Source organism: Bubalus kerabau, chromosome 9 (genome assembly GCF_029407905.1).
Source record: "Bubalus kerabau isolate K-KA32 ecotype Philippines breed swamp buffalo chromosome 9, PCC_UOA_SB_1v2, whole genome shotgun sequence".
In the NCBI taxonomy this organism is placed as follows: Eukaryota; Metazoa; Chordata; class Mammalia; order Artiodactyla; family Bovidae; genus Bubalus; species Bubalus kerabau.
In genome coordinates, this window is record NC_073632.1 from 16,717,283 (window position 1) to 16,732,069 (window position 14,787).

General features: G+C 44.1%; 1 protein-coding gene across 1 annotated transcript in view; it reads left to right on the forward strand.

Moving 5' to 3' along the window:
• Positions 1–1,642: 1,642 nt before the first annotated feature.
• The window catches only part of COL19A1 (collagen type XIX alpha 1 chain), a 447,290-nt gene continuing 434,145 nt past the window's right edge, over positions 1,643–14,787 (forward strand). Inside the window, exon 1 of the mRNA XM_055534763.1 lies at positions 1,643–1,881. The gene's annotated coding sequence lies outside the window, so the exon portion shown is untranslated. The remainder of the gene's footprint in view (positions 1,882–14,787) is intronic.

Sequence of the window (14,787 nt, forward strand, 5' to 3'; positions counted from 1 at the left end):
AAGTCACTTTAAAATTCAGTGAAAAGAAGAATTGGATAAAGGACCTAAATCTAGGGATATGATAGTTTGTGATCACAAAATGCAGCCCAGAGTCAAACACTTGCCTGAAAAAAAAAAAAAAAAACCCTAGGAGGATTTATTGACCTGGGGATGCTGGCATATCTAGGGACAAAGAAAGCAACAGATAATCATTTTTAATTGTATTTATTTTTCACTTTTTTCCAAACTCTTACTTAGTTCAATACTTTGAGTAGGAAAATGAGAAATTCCAGATAGAAGCAAAAATGTAAGTTTGTCTGGCTAGTTTTAAAACCTCTTAAAGGTTATGAAATTATTAAAATATTTATGAAAATAATGCTAACATGAAGATGATTTACTTGTACTAAAGAACAACTTAGAGGCAAATTTTCAAGCTTCCTGTTAAGTAGTCTTAAAGCCTTATTTAAAAAATAGTACTAATTAAATGTAAATGTAAAGTTAATAGTCTATGGGAGAAATAAAACCTGGATGCTTTTATTTCAATTAAAAAGTAAAGTACAATTGCTTTGGGAGAAAAAAATAGGCAAAGAGGGGTAATACTATTTAAAAACTTAGAAGACAGGTCACCACAAGTCTAAGACAGGTCTGGGACTCCTGCGTTTTCGGGTGGCCATCTGAGTAGCATGACTCATGCAACAGCCTCCCTCCTTGGCCTCTTTCCACAGTGAACCAGAAGCCAGTGATGAAAATCACAGGAAAGCAGAACCTCAGGAGCGTTCAAGTTCTGACATAGGAACATGTTTTGCATCATTAGGGATGCCAGACTAAAACTTGCAGCAGGGGTTTTGGTCAGGATGAGAGACAGGTTTAAAAACTACTAGGTGACTCTACATAGTTGCACTTCAATGAAATGGAAAGGAGCTATCTTCTAAAATTTTTTTTAACATTTAATTTTTTTTCCCCAGCCTGATTTAATTTCCTGACCTGTGAACCCAGACATTTACAAAACCTATTGCTATGGTTTTAAAATAACTTTTAACTTTAATGATTTTCACAATTATGAATCAATACTACAATTTATTCTGTCAACTGCAGCAATACTCAACATTAAACCAATTTATCTGTTTTCTAATGTCTGACTTTTCTGAATTCGATAGTGGTTTACCTTTTTCTTTCAAATACACATATATGTACATACAATACATATGTACACCTACTATATATATACACATATATATATACTCTCTATATATACATATATATATATATATACACTCTACATACATGCCCCTACACTAAATATGCTAAAAAGTGTCACCTTCACATGTTATAAGGGGCCCCAAAGAGTTCAGGATTTGTAGCGCCGATCTATAGAAAGATACAATATTAAAAATCACAAAATACTTCTGTGGAGTCTGAGACAAAACCAAACAACTCTGTATATCCAAGCATGATCGGAACAGCCTCTCTTGATTAACTTTATCTAAACTGATATAACAGCACAAAATGAAACAGAAATGATGTCCCTTCACAGTTCATCTGTTAAAAAGCCAGTTATCTACCTTCGAGTGTCCGCCGCATACCATACTTGGATGACACTTCACAAAGTGAGAAACTCGAAGCCTTTGCAACCAGCCTTCTCTATGTGATGGGAAACAGCGGATAAAGCGGAAACCTACAAGGCTCTGGGGCGACGTAGCTGTAATTAAGGAAAACCCGGGCCCGAGTTGGCGGAGTCCCGTCTTGCGGAGTCCTCGTCCTCGACGAGTGGGAGGGTCACCGGGGAGAGACTAATAAGGGCAGCGGCGCGCGCCCCGGCCCCACTCGCAGGGCGCTCAGTGCCGCGGTGCTCAGCCTCGCGCTCGCCCGCCCACCGGCCGGCGAGCCCCGCACGCGGCCAAGGTAAGTGCGCGGCGCCGCGACCCCGCGCCCGCCCGCTCCCCCGCGCGCACGCTCCCTCGCGGTTCTGCGTCTCCGCAGCACCCGTTTCCCCAGAAAATCTGAAAGCCGGGCTCCGCTCGTCGGTGGGTCAGGGTGCGTACGGAACGCACACCTGCCATTTCGCATTCCCGTAGGTAGCTGTAGCCCGGGAGGCCGCCCTGTGGGCACGACTGGGCCGCCTGAGCGCGCTGCGTAGATGCTGGTGGGTCGTGTTCGTGTGTGCCCACCCTGCAGGCTGCGGGCTTTATACTTTAGTTCTAGGTGCTTCTGCCGGATCTGTTTGTCTGTGGAGCAGAACTGAGAGCCCTGCTGATGCGGTCAAGACACCGAATACAGAAGGAAAAAAAAAAATCTCCAGGGAGAAACGCAGAAAACAAATCCACTCAAAAGAAACCCGTGCCGTTAGAGCTTTTTGTTTGTTTGTTTGTTTGTTTGATCTCTGTCTAGAGACGTCCCCCGCCTAGAAAGCGAGGAGACAGTGAAGGGGCGTACACTGCGGGGCGCGGGGTTGCGGCGCCGGCTCCCCGCGCGGTTACCGGTCCTGCCCTGCGGCTGCTTCTACGAGCGCGACTCTCAAGGCTGCGGCGCGGCCGGGGCGCGGGGGGGGGGTTGGGGGGTGTCCCGGGGCTGGGCTCCCCGGGCCCGCTCCTCCCGGAGCGCTGGCCCGGCGCCCCGATGGTCGCGCAGCCCGCGGCTCCGGCCGGCCGCCCGCGCGCTGCGGAGTCGGAGAGAAGTTTGTTGGCTCGGAACCCAGCCGGCCGCGGCCGCGGGCAGCCCAGCTCATCCGGAGCGCGCGGCTTGGAAGCGAAAGCTGCCCCGAGAAGGTTACGGCGAAGGCGAGTCGGTGGGCCGACCGGCGGGGGGACGGGCCGGGATGCGGCAGCCCCGGAGGCACCGAGACGCGAACTGCGGGAGGATGCGAGGAGCCGGGTTCCGGAACCCAGCCGCAGGGGACGCGGGTTGCGGGAGACCCCGTATCCTGCAGATGCCTGGAGTGTTAAGGGCGCCATCCCGGGATTGCACCGGCGAGTCCTCTGGGACTGGGAACTGGGAGCTTAAAGGAATACATTGCGGTGCCTCCATTCCCGCTCACAGCCCCCCCGCCTTCCCCCGCCACCCCCATCCCAAGACTACCTGATTACCTCTTTGGCCTGAAGGAGAAGGCTGCGGAGCAACCAGATGGGAGGATGGTTCGTACGCGGAAAAGGATTTTAAATCTGCCCAATAATAGAGATAGACCCTCTTCATCAGCCCCCTTCCCACCCATCCTTACAAACACACACACACACACACACACACGGACCGACCAAAGTTGCTTTTTCTGCCCAAAACGAGCGCCGCTGTTGTTCTTTAAGGGATTTAAATAACCTCTTAACTAAGTGAGTCTTTCAGCATCTCCTTTTGGTCCATAGGGAGAAAACGGGACCCTCCCGAAGTAGAGATCTTTGATACGTGCATCCAGAGCTGGAAGGGAGATGTTTAGGTCCTCAGATGCTGTGAAACACCCCTAAAAGTCCCTTTCTCAGGAATATCTCTCTTCTGAGTGGGAAAGACAGTGATCCTCAGAGGTGGAAAATTCATTCTCTCCCTGGGGGTATAGAAAATGGAGAAAGTTAACAGGTAGGTGCTTCTGTGAAAAGTGGCCAGGAATGTAAGTGGGGTTTCCTGAGAAAGGAGGGAGAAGGTGGACCATGGAGCAGGGGAGAGAGTCTGAACCTGGTAAGAAAAGGTCAGAGAAAGAGCAAAAAGGTAACAGAAAACCCAATGTGATTACTCTCACAGTTGGGACATTATCTCTGTGCCTGAATCATCATCATGGAAGGAAACCACCTAAGACAGATGGAAGCCCCTGCTAGTCTCTAGAAATGAAAAATTCCCATCTACTTTCAGGTCCTTCAGTTTAATTTTTTCCTGCTGCAATTTTAGTTCATTTATTTCCCCAGCAGACAGAAAGGCCTGAGGGGTACACAGAATGGACGTCTTAAAGGCAGGAGAAGATAAAGAGATAGAAACCATGGTTGTATGGCCAGTTGGGATCATAAGTACAAATTCAAGTGAAGAATGAAAAATTAGCAGGAGTAGAAACTAAATAGAGCTAGCAAGACACTAATATAGAACCTGAAGAGGATGCTGGAAAAAAATATTTGGGGTGGGCCACCTTGGGGAGTATATGTTAAAGCAGCAGAGAATAAGGAGGCTTAGCAGAATAGAGCAGAGGACATTCCAATCAGAAGGAAAGGCATGCATGGAGGCTTAGAGGTGGGGGCCAGCCGTCATCTGCCTGGTAAGATGGAGAGTCCAAGCTGGAGCGAAACCTGAGATGAGGACAGCAGAGAGCCCCTGCCCAGGAGAGACTAAAGGGAGGCCGGAGAGGCCAGAGGCACACAGGGTGTGACTCTGCAGGCCGTGAGTGAGACAACCAGGTGAGGAAGCCGCACACTGCATTTGGAAATGGTACAAAGATGGCAGATGCAACAGTGATACTAAAAAAAAGAACAGAGTGGAACACCAGGCCTGTCTTATCCACGCAAGCCTCGGGAGGCCCACAGCTCCTCTGATCTCTCTCTGGGAGAAATAAAAGATGATCTTGAGAGGCGAGAGTAGTTGATCAGAATGTTGGTAGAGGCTTCCAAATGGAAACATCAAGAAAAGTTGATAGATAGGCAAAATTGTGCTCAGTTGCTAGTCATGTCTGACTCTTTGCGACCTATGGATTGTAGTCCCCCAGGCTCTCGTTTCTGTGGAACTCTCCAGACAAGAATACTGGAGTAGGTTCCTGTTTCCTACCCCAGGGGATCTTCCCCAATCAGGGATCCAACCCGCATTTCTGGCATCTCCTGCATTGACAGGTGGATTCTTCACCACTGTACCACCTGGAAAGTCCCCCCCAAACATTAATATATTTATTTAAAATTTGAAATGGCATTGGGTCACTGATATATAAATACCTGTTTCAGGCAGAGCTAGAGAATTAAAATCGGACAAAATCTAGATTGGTCATGACAGTCAAATTGAGAATAGTATCTAGAAAGTTGATGGCAACAACTGTCGTTCAGAGAAGTGAGTCAATAAAAGAAACAGTTATTGAGGGTGGAGAGAGTTGCTTAAACCTTCTGTAGGGTAACCTAGGCCTGGAGATCCCCTGGAAAGTTGGCACTAGTTTTGAAGTGACAGGAGAAATCACAGAACTTTGAAAAAATGTGATAGAGTTGATCAGCTTTAAGAAATATAAACATTAGGAACTAGGGGCTATGTTTTCAGTAAAGGAAGACAAGTTTAAAGTATTTTTTTTTTTTGTCTCACTGAAATCATAAAATCTCACTGGTTAATAACTGAAATTATGTTCACTGAGCCTTCTTTTTAGTAGTTTTTTCTTTACTTCTCTGTAACTCTTCACTTTATCCATATATTGCTGTAATTGTTAAATCTCTATATGGATATATTTATTACTTGGTTTCAACCTTTCATTTGTTTAGTTTTAGCCCACATGTATTGCCTTAGACTATATTCATCCTACAAACTGATCAAATAAGGATCCATTAAATGCCAAGTTGAAACAAAATGCAGATATCAGATGCAATCTACTTTCTTCAAGGTATTCAGTACAGAGAGGAGATAGAATGTCCACAAGTTACCACAAAGGAGTAGCCCAAGCTGAATCGGGGCTGGGTCCTGAGTTCTGGTTGATCGCAAGGTGATGAGCTCCAGGATGGGACTTGCAGACTTCAGAGAGGACGTAGAGGGTGAAATACATGTGGAAGGCAGAGTAGATGGAGAAAAACTTGGAAGAACATTCCAGCATGTTCAGAAGCCTGGAACATTTGGGGAACTGGGAATAGTTTGATGGAATATAGTGTGTTGGAAGGAGGCAGCAGGACATGAGCCTGGTCGGATGAGCTGAGGCCCAGCTGTAACACAGCCCTGAGCGCCTACCTCCCTGAGAAGTAGGCGTGGAAAGCACTAGGAGACTTTCAGATGGCAGAGCTCAAAAGTCAGGTCTTTGTTTTAGAAATAGAAGTCTTGGGCAGTAGGGTGATGGGGCTCCAGGGAAAAGGCCTGGAAGAGAGGAGATTACTGAAGCCTATCATACTTTTCCAGAATCAAAATGGTGAGGATGTGAACTAAAGCAGCTGTTGGGAGGATGGGGAAGTTGGTATGCATTCAAAAAATGTCTCAAAAGTAGACTTTATAGACTTTGATAGAGATCTGATACAAGGGATGAAGAATTAATTCAAGATGATTTTGAAATTTCTTACTTGAATTCCTAGGTTAAAGATGATGCTTGTAGTTAAAAATGTCAAGATGTTTCCCTCAAATATAAGAAGGGCAGAAATGTTACCAGGGCTGCAAAAGACCTCTGCAAACTCATTTCAACTTCATGACTACACTCTGCAAACTCACTTCAATTTCATGAGTACATTCTGCAAACTCACTTCAATTTCATGACTACAGTCAATGGCAAAATTATGAAATAAGCTAGAATGAGTCCTAAGCTCTTAAGGATTTTTTGTGTGTATGTATGTGTGCTATTGTTTTATACAGTAGGTTATAGACTCTACTATAGCTTCACTAAAGATAGAGTCTAAAGATTGGTAAAAGAACAAATGTGTAACACCTGTTGCTTTTGCTTATTTACAAGATGTGTCTCTTCATAACAGTATGGCCAGATTTCCTTGGTGGAGTTATGTATAGGCACATTGGAGGATAGTCAAGAAGGTTTGATTTTAAATCAACCCACTCCGCACTCACATGGCATTTCTTTTTGTAATGAATGCTTTGAAAACAGGGGTTCTCACAGTCATTTCACAAATCCAGCCATGGTTTCTTTTTCTTTTTTTGGCTGCTCTACAAGTATGGGCAAAAGGCAGAAATTGAACTCAAGCCTCCTGCAGGAAGTTCCCTTAACCAGTGGACTGCCAGGCAAGTCCAAAGCCTGCTTTTTTATTCAAAATATTCAAAATATTGTGTTGCTCATTTAGCAGCCTATGTAAAATGAATCAGTGTTCCCTTTCTACTTTCTCCTCTGTTTTTTTTCTTTCACTTGTCTTGGCTGTGTTATTTTCTATTTTGGTGTTAGATCTAATGCTTTAAACCTTTAGCAAAAACCAAATTTCAGAGATGTAAAACAAGCGTCATTAACTGTTAGATGGAAAAGCATCTAAAATTGGAATTGTGGTGCTGTGGAAGACTCTTGAGAGTCCCTTGAGTTGCAAGGAGAACAAATCAATCAATCCTGAAGGAAATCAACCCTGAATATTCACTGGAAGGACTAATGCTGAAGCTCCAATACTTTGGCTGCCATGTGTGAAGGGCTGACTCATTGGAAAAGACCCTGATGCTGGGAAAGACTAAAGGCAAAAGGAGAAGGGGGCAGCAGAGAATGAGATGGTTAAGATAGCATCACCAACTCAGTGGACATGAGTTTGAGCAAACTCTGGGAGATGGTGAAGGACAGGAGAGCCTGCTGTGCTGCAGTCCATGGGGTCACAAAGAGTCAGACATGTCTCAGCGACTGAACAATGACAACAACGGTAAAATTTTCATGTTCCATTGTAGGAATTTTGGCTTTGGTTTCCTGTGAAGCGGTCCTTCACCATCTTATCCAGCAAGGTTCCTTCCGTCACTTTGTCTACTTATTCTGTGTTCCTTTGCTTCCTACTGTCTGTTTCTCAAAGAGGACTTAAGAGTTTGTTTACTTGCAATCTCCCTGATCAGAGTGACCCAGGGACTGTTTGGCTCACTGCTGTATCCCCACAGGCACATAGTAGGGCCTCATCCTGTTGATGGGATGCAAGATTCAGATATCCCAGTGTTCCTCCTATCTTCTTTGTGCTCTCTGTACACAAATATGGATTAATAAGGAAGTTAAAAAATCTATGTCCTAGTTCAAACATTCTTGGGTTCGATAGTTACTTTCTAGGATTTCAAGACCTGGATTAAGGAAGTTTAAAGGATAGTGGCTTTTTAAAGTTCCCTAAACCCAACCAGTCTCTGCAAATATTTCTGGTTGGCAAAGGAGAGTGAGAACAAGGGATGTGGGTGGAGGTCACAGTCCAGCCTTCAGGCAGCCGCCATCTTTCTGCTATTAAGGCAGTGAGAAATCCGCTGCATGCAGGGCTGTCTGGATGACGTGCGAGGGCTCCTGGTCTCCAGGAGTGTTGTCTGCCCAAGACGCCCTGTGCTAAGCACATGTACAGTGGTGACGTTGGTACTCTGCAGTGCTGGGAAGAAACTGAAGGGTCTGGCTAGAATCTTGATGGAGATGAGCTAAAATCTGAGAAGGAAGCATATAGGGATGTGATAGGTCTGCCTCACATCCTGATAGTAATCATCATGGTATATCAGCAGAGGGTTTCCAGGTAAGCAAACCTAGGCTTGAACTCAGGGAGCCTCACTATGACATTTAAAGTTTCATGTCTGTGCCAGGCAAGAAAATTCCTTCTCTGGACCCTACATTTTAGAAGGCTCTGACATGGCCTTGCTCTGTCTGTGCATTTGCTCTCAGGGGAAAGAGTCCACAGAGATCAGGGACCCCGCCCTTACCCAAAGCCAGAGCTTTTAGACCAGGCTCTAGGCACCTAAGATCCTGGCATCCCCTGACCAACTGGCCTTCAGTCCTCTTGCAGAATCTTGCAACCTCCTCCTCGGGTTCCCCTTCCCAGAGGCAGACTAAGCACTGGTATGAACACTCCTAGGCCAAAGGGGCAGTCAAGGAGAGGCGTCTGCAGGTGCCATAGACAAAAGTCAGCTTTCTGGCAGGGTCTCACACGTGTGAATGAAGCCCCTCATGGTGCAGATCGAGCCAGGTTGTCATTAGTTGCTAACTCTTTGTGACCCCATGGACTGCAGCACGCCCAGCTTTTCTCCTTCACTGTCTCCCAGAGCTTGCTCAAACTCATGTCCATTGAGTCAGTGATGCCATTGAACCATCTCATCCTCTGTCGTCCCCTTCTCCTCCTGCCCTTAATCTTTCCCAGCATTAGGGTCTCTTCCAGTGAGTCAGCTCTTCTCATCAGGTGGCCAAAGTACTGGAGCTTTAACTTCAGCACCAGTCCTTGCAATGAATATTCAGTATTGATTTCCTGTAGGATGGACTGGTTTGATCTCCTTGCAGTCCAAGGGGCTCTCAAGAGTCTTCTCCAGTACCAGAGCCCAGCTTTTTTTATAGACCAACCCTCAACATCTGTATACGACTACTGGAAAAACCATAGCTTTGACTATACAGACCTTTGTCGGCAAAGTGATGTCTTTGCTTTTACACTGTGTAGTTTTGTCGTAGCTTTTCTTCCAAGGAGCAAGCATCTTTTACTTTTGTGGCCACAGTCACTGTCTGCAGTGATTTTGGAGCCCAAGACAAGGAAATCTGACCCTGTTTCCACATTTTCCCCATCTATTTGTCATGAAGTGAATAGCGTGGAAGCAGGAATGGGGAACAATGCAACGGGAGCTTTGGTCCAGCCCAGAGGCCAACGCATCCTTGCAGAATGCTCTGTTCAGTTCTAAATGCAGGCTTGACTTTTAGTCTTCATGAAATATGTGCTAAGAGGAAAGGAAGAAACACACATTTCTTATCAGTTTTATTAGCTTTAGTTTTGACTTTTAAACATTTAGACATATGGAATATAGATTTCTTGCCTTACACCCGCTAATGTTAAGAGCCAGCATGCCTGGCTCTCAACTTATTATGAGTATTAAATAAAATACCATATATAAAAGAAATTCTGCTTCAGAAAACGAGACCATGTGTCTGACCAGTAATCTCCATATCTTTCTTAAAATGCACCAAAAGCCATCTTTGTACAAGTTTGAAAAAAGTGATTTGGGGAAGTCACTCAATCAGTAAAGCATTATAATGAAGATTAAAGTTTAAATCTTACCTGGGAAGAGTAACACATTCAACTATGATAACATTGGCCTGGATGCATTTGTGAAACTATCTTGATAGTCAGCAGGCTGGGGTCTGAGGGGACAGCAGAGAAAACAGGCAAGTTTCAATGAGGAAGGCGACCTTTGGCTGGTGGCACAGCCCAGAAGTGAGAGATTCAGGAAAGGCCCCACAGGTGGGTGGAGGACAAGGACCAGTCTGAGGATTGGGGAGGAGCTGGGGGACAGGGCCAGGAAAACCTCAGAGGGGGCTGTGCCCTTGAGAACTGTATTGGAGTCGACCCTGGAATTCCCTGCAGCAGAGGGTTAAGATCTAGGAAATGTGTGTGTGTGTGTGTCTCAGTGTACAAGGATTCATTTTGAGACCTTGATAAAAAGTTTCTTCAAATCTTTCTGGCTGAGTGGAGTACATCTCTAATCAGGACCGGAATAACAGAAACCCCCAACAGCAAACACATTAAAAGCATACAAAAAGGAACAATGCACAGTATAATAACCCTTGAAATAGTGTAAGATTCTGAAATGCCTTAATAATTATAAAATATTCAGTTATTGTTACTAGAGATTCAAATGTTAAGTGTAATTCACTGTGTCTCAAGATTTGCAAGTTGGCAGTTTCCAGTACTTTTGAACTCAAAGAATATCTATTGAGGCTCCGCTTTTCCAGATACTATGCTCAGCACCAAGATACAGTAATGGACAAGACACATAGTCCCTGCCCTGAAGGAGTTTAGAGTAGAATGAGGGCAATAAACTTGGGTACAAACAGAAGAGTCTGAGCTCGAGAATAGCAGGGCCAGAACATCTATTGGTCAGGAAAGGGCTCTTCCGCATAGTAATATTTAAACTGAAAGATGCAGGATGAACAGGACCCAACACATTCCTGCATGAGGAAATAGCACGTGCAAAGGCCCTGAAGTTAGAAAAAGTCAAGGAATTTGAGGTACAGGACATCAGCTGGAGAGGTGGTTACTCGGGGCTTCCTTCTAGGCCATAGGAAGGCTTCTGGATTACATTCCAAGTTTGACTGCTATTATTTACCTGCTAAGTTGTGTCTGACTCTTTTGAGACCCCTTGAGCTGTCCATGGAATTCTCCAGGCAAGAACACTAGAGTGGGTTGCCATTTCCTTCTCTGGGGGATCTTCCCCATCCATGGATCAAGTCCACAGCTCCTGCTACATCTCCTGCATTGCAAGTGGATTCTTTACTCCTGCTCCACCAGGGAAGCCCTCCAAATTTGATGGTAAACCGTGAAAGGGCTTGAGATGGGCAGTGACGTGATCTGACTTTGATGTTAAGGAACGCTCTCCAGTGCTATGTAGAGAGCAAACCTGGTCAGGAGCCTGTGGTGGAGGGGAATAGTGAGGAGGCTGGGGAAAAGTCTTCAGGGCAATCTGAGCCAGGCAAGCGGCGGAGGCGCAGACAGCAGTGTGTGGCTCTCAGAGGTGCTTGGAGTAGCACTGATGCCCCTTGTTGGATGGAGATGCGTGAGATGGCAGTAGGGAAGGCAGAAGAATGCTTAGGATTCTCGTTGGAGCGTCTTGATGAGGGTGAATTATAGAGGCGAGGAAGAGCATAGTCAAGAAGCAAGCATTTAGTTTGGTGTTGAGATACATATAGATGCTTGTGTGATGTCTGAGAGAGACTACTGAGTGGGTGGCTGGATGCACAATCCAAAGTTCAGAGAAGAAGGCTAGACTGAAGCTGTGAATTTTAGATTCATTATCTGACAGATACTACTTAAAGCAGAGAGAATCAGTAAGATGACCTAAGGAGACATTATAAAGAGAGAGGAGAGGAAGATACCACCATTCAAATACCCTCAGACTCCCACAGATACCATCATTAAGAAATCAGGTAGAAAAAAAAATCTGAGAAGGGGATTTAGATGGAATACCAGCAAAGGCGAAGGAGGGAGGCTGATGAGAAGGGAGGGTTTCAAGGAGGGAGGGGTCAGCTGGTGGAGTTAAGACACCGGGAGAAAAGGATTCTTCTTTCAAGTTTTTGGTGAACTTGGCCAGAAACATTTCAATAGAGTGGTGGAACGGCAATTCTTTAGTAACTAGAACATTTAGCCAACTAAATATAATGTCTATTCTTCAAACATTTTGAATAAGTGAGATTGAAATTAAGTACTGTTATCCTCCAAGTGACTCGAATATTTTGGGAAACCCCAAGATTGAACTCATATGCTTATGCCTATAGCTCTCTGCTTCTTTGTTCCTGAAACAGGGACCAAAGCTTCAATGAACATAGATTTTTAAGATGCTTTGGCACTTCTCCATTCTTCAGTTATTGCTATCAATCTCAGGCTGAATAGGTAGATATAATCATAAATTTTCACTTGTTATTTATGAATATGTGGAGTAAAACAATTATAATAGCAGAAACTTTTTTGAACACTTACTGTGTTCAGTGCCCTGTGATATGATTTCTCCATGTATTAAGTGATATAGTTGTAGAATTATTCTCAGTTTTCAGATGAATAAATGAAGTCTTGATGAAATTACATAGTGTCCATAACCAGGCAGAGCCTGGGCATGAAGTTTTAAACACTGTACTACACTGCTAATTTATCAACTCATAAAAATCACTTTGGTTAAAAATGCAAACAATCAAGCATATCTCTGAAGTTGAGATCAATATTTGTGAGCTCATTTATTTGAAATAGAACTGTTTTAACAGCTACCAACTGACTTGAATTAATAGCTGTGATAAGTTTGTAAAGTCATATGAGGATTATGACTGTAGATGGATGAAAGAGTTCAAAAGAAATAAGCATAAAACCAGCTGTTTGATTTTTAGAACCACACATGTGGTTTTCATATTGAAATTACTGCTTCTAGCTATTCATGCAGAAATATCTAAATCTTGAATTAATTTTAAAATGCTAATCTAGGTATTTGGCACAGGCAGAATATCAAAAATGGTGGCTTTAGGGTTTTTTTTTTTTCCTAAAGAGTGTCTATTGACAACATCTAGCCTTTAGTGTCATGCATTCTTTTCTATTTGACTTGAATAAACTTTGAATTTGGAGAAGGCAATGGCACCCCACTCCAGTACTCTTGCCTGGAAAACCCATGGATGGAGGAGCCTGGTAGGCTGCAGTCCACGGGGTCACAAAGAGTCAGACACGACTGAGCGACTTCCCTTTCACTTTTCACTTTCCTGCATTGGAGAAGGAAATGGCAACCCACTCCAGTGTTCTTGTCTGGAGAATCCCAGGGATGGTGGAGCCTGGTGGGCTGCCGTCTATGGGGTCACACAGAGTCTGACACGACTAAAGTGACTTAGCAGCAGCAGCAAACTTTGAATTATGGCAAAAATGGTATAATATGATTTGTATATTTAAAACTCTTACAATAGCTATTCTAATAATACTGCAATTAAATATACTGAGAGGGCCATTATATTTTTACTTGCAGTCTGTTTCCATGTTTTTGTTGTTGTTCAGTCACTCTGTCGAGTCTGACTCTTTGAGACCGCTTGGACTAAAGCGTGCCAGGATTCCCTTTCCTTTACTATCTCCCAGAGTTTGCTTAAACTCAAGTCCATTGAGTCCATGATGCCATCCAACCATCTCATCCTCTGGCGTCCCCTTCTCCTGCCTTCAATCTTTCCCAGCATCAGGATCTTTTCCAATGAGTTGGCTCTTCCATCAAGTGGCCAAAGCAGGAGCTTCAGCTTCAGCATCAGTCCTTCCAATGATATTCAGGGTTGATTTCCTTTAGGACTGACTGGTTTGATCTCCTTGCTGTCAAGAGTCTTCTCTAGCACCACAGTTCGAAGGCATCAGTTCTTTGGCGCTCAGCCTTTTTTATTGTCCAGCTCTCACATACATACATGACTACTAGAAAAACCATAGCTTTGCTTATATGGACCTTTGTAAGCAAAGTAAGAAGAAGGCAATGGCAACCCACTCCAGTGTTCTTGCCTGGAGAATCCAATGGACAGAGGAGCCTGGTGGACTACAGTCTATGGGGTTGCAAGAGTCAGACACAACTGGGTGACTAGACAATGACGACAAAGCAAAGTGATGTCTCTGCTTTTTAATACGCTGTCTAGGTTTGTCATTGCTTTTCTTCCAGGGAGCAAGTGTATTTTAATTTCATGGCTGCAGTCACCGTCTGCAGTGATTTTGGAGTGCAAGAAAATAACATCTGTCACTGTTTCCATTGTTTTCCCTATGCATGAAGGGATGGGATGGGATACTATGATCTTCATTTTTTGAATGATGAGTTTTAAGTCAGCTTTTTCACTCTCCTCTTTCACTTTCATCAAGAGGCTCTTTAATTCCTCTTCGCTTTCTGCCATGAGAGTGGTGTCATCTGCATATCTGAGGTTATTGATATTTCTCTCTGCAATCTTGATTCCAGCCTGTGCTTCCTCCAGCCTGGCATTTCACATGGTGTGCTCTGCATAGAAGTTAAAGAAGAGTGGCAATAAGAGGCCCTGATGTACCCCTTTCCCAATTTTGAGCCAGTCTGTTGTTCCATGCCCGGTTCTAACATGTTTCCATGTTAGTTACTTCAATATAAAAAAATAACTTAAGTAACGTTTATGTTTTTCATTACAGGGATTTGTTTTATTAAAATTTTTATTGTGATATGTACAAAGTAGTAACCTACATCAGAAAGACAAACAATTATGAAAGGTAACAACTAAAGTTAAAAATGATGCCAAGTCAGGCTCAGATGAGGTAGGCATTACATATATCCTTTGTTTTTCTTTAAATAGAAAGAAAGATTACTATTCAGAAGAGAAAAAAAACTGTGAAAAATATAATTCTACTTTTAAAATATAAATCATATGACCAAAAGGACAGGCCAAGTGAAATTCACTCAGCTGTGTCCAACTCTTTGCAACCCCATCGACTATAGAGTCTGTGGAATTCTCCAGGACAGAATACTGGAGTGAGTAGCCTTTTCCTTCTCCGGGGGATCTTCCCATCCCAGGGATTGAACCCAGGTCTCCTGCATTGC